Genomic DNA, 2,411 nt, shown 5'->3' with positions numbered 1-2,411 from the left:
CTTGCATTCTTTTTTAATTATGTTTTGTGTTTTCTGAGATGCAAGTAATCTGACAAGATTCTGTGCAAGGGAAAGGATGTTGCTCAATGTTAATCGTGAGAGTAAATTTTAGCTATTTATATCTGGTTTTTGATAAGCAGCTTGTCTTCCGATAACGTGTAAAGGACAGGCCTGTTTTTTTAGCAGCCAAGCTCTTAAAATTTTTTATGTATAAACGCATATGGACCACGTTTGTCTCGGTAGAATTAAAGGAACAATCTGACTATGCATCTGACCAACAAAACTAGCTTTTGTGTAGATTTTAAGTCGAATGTAAATTGAGTAATTCCATGGTATCGGCAGCAAGGCTGTGGCTGGTAAGCAGAGCTGGGCTATTGGTTCTGTGTTTGCTCTCCCCTTTTCAACAGTAGTTCATATGGATTTGTAGGAAAGGAACGATGGGTTGTTGTGCCCAGCGGAGTCTATCCTAATTCCCAGTGAGGCTGGGAGGGCGCATGATGTCCCCTCCTCACCCTGAGGGACATGGAGGAAGGCTCGCCTCAAGCAATAACTCTGCTACAGTGGGCCGTTCCCCGTCCCTTGTAACTTCCGTTCCAAATGTCTGCAGTCCAAACTCTTGCCAGTTGCGTCCGTCGTGCCCGTTCCCGCAGCAGCGGACCCTGCAGGCGGAGGGAAGGTCGCGGGGTACTGGGAGCTCCCGGCCGGCAGGCGGGGAAATGGCGCGGCCGCCGCTACCAGCAAATGGCGGCGCTGGGCAGGAGCCGCGGAGCCGCTGGATCCCGGGGAGGGCCGGCCCGCCGGCGCCGGGCAGGGACCTCAGACAAGGGCCGGGGGCTGCGGGCCGACGGATGAGCCTCCCCGCCGACCTCTGCCGAAATGCCGCCGGATGTGTTTTGGTAGTTTCAGTAATAGCCCGTCGCTGCTGTTCTACCCTTTGTGTTGGTTTACCTAGAGACGAAGTTTGGCGAAGGGGATTGGCGGAGGCACTCCAAACCCACCTGGACGCCTTGCTATGTCACCTGCTCCAGGTGATCTTGCCTTGGCAGGGGTTTGGGCTGGATGATCTCCAGAGGTCCCCTCCAACCCTGGGGAAGCTGCGGTTTTTCCCCAAGAGATGACTGATGCAGCATCCCGCATCTTCATAATGCCGAGACGTCTTCAAACCCCTCGGAGCAACATGAGGCAGTACCTCGGTGTGAGCCCCCCGGGTTCCAGTTGTTACTTAAATGCCGATTGCTTCAGGCATACGCGTGTTTTATATGAGACCCTCTCACACCTGGGGCTAACTGGAGCCTAACGCAAAAAACGTTTTGATACAAAGAAATCTCATCCCGTGCTTGACCTACAAAATGCACGGCAAACTCCGTGGGAGGAGCAGGGACATGCTGCAGTGTTTTCTGGGTTGGATTGTGAATTCCTTGGACAGTGCAGTCGGTGTTTGAAGTTCATAGCAAGAGGAACAGTCACTGTCAGAGCAAACCTGCCTCTTCGGGGCCTGCTCCTTTAAGGATGTAGTCTGGCTGCTCAGTTCATGTACACCAAGATTTGTTGACATCATGGGTGCACAGGTGTTCCAGCCTGTTTAGGTGGTCCCAGTTCAGGAAAATTAAAACCTGGTGCTTGTTATCAAGAGACAGAAAAGTATTTGCTCATGTGTATATAAAAAACCCCCACCTGAATTTAAGAAATACAATTCTATCAAAAAGGGTCCTAAAATTACATATGTTTTTTCTTGCACTAAGTAATTTCTTTTAAAATATTTTGTCAGATCTACAGCAGTCACAGGGCCTGAGCAATCTCATGAATGGAAATGAGCAAATAATTTTGTTGAGTTTATTTATTTTTCCTGAACATTTTAATTTTATAATCTAGTGTCTTTCATTCAGTGATGGTTGTTTTCTAAATAGTACCTTATCCAACAAATAGAAGTGAGAACTTCAGGATTTCAGTTGGTCCTAGATAGTCAGTCTATTTGGGAATTAGGAAGTAAAATACCTGAACGTGCCAGTTCACCTATTCTTACAGTTGCCTGTTAGGCATCTTTTCAGAGTGTTGTTTTAAAAATTGCAGCTCTGGGGTGTTTAAAAAAATGTCCAGTTGTGGAGTCCTTAGCTTTGCCAGATGGAAAAACAGCTATTTTGTGAACTAACACAGGATCTGCATTATTGCAAATACAAATAATTTATTATAACACATTCAAATGTACTGATTCTGTTTTGAAGGCATTTTGTTTTGAATTCACTGGAAGATAATTGGGTTTTTCATACTGCAGCCACATTGCAATAAACTGATCTGTTGGCCCTTTGCTAAAAAGGATTTTTCTTTGGTTCCTGGAGGGAACTTCATGGCAAGATTTTCGCACTTCACGGAGAAAATGCTCTGGAGTGGGACCACTGCAAGTTCTCATTCCA

Source organism: Pseudopodoces humilis, chromosome 4, assembly GCF_049639895.1.
Source record: "Pseudopodoces humilis isolate 2021_Gansu_Grassland_sample_001 chromosome 4, ASM4963989v1, whole genome shotgun sequence".
Classification (NCBI taxonomy): Eukaryota; Metazoa; Chordata; class Aves; order Passeriformes; family Paridae; genus Pseudopodoces; species Pseudopodoces humilis.
Note: the sequence above shows the minus strand (reverse complement) of the source record.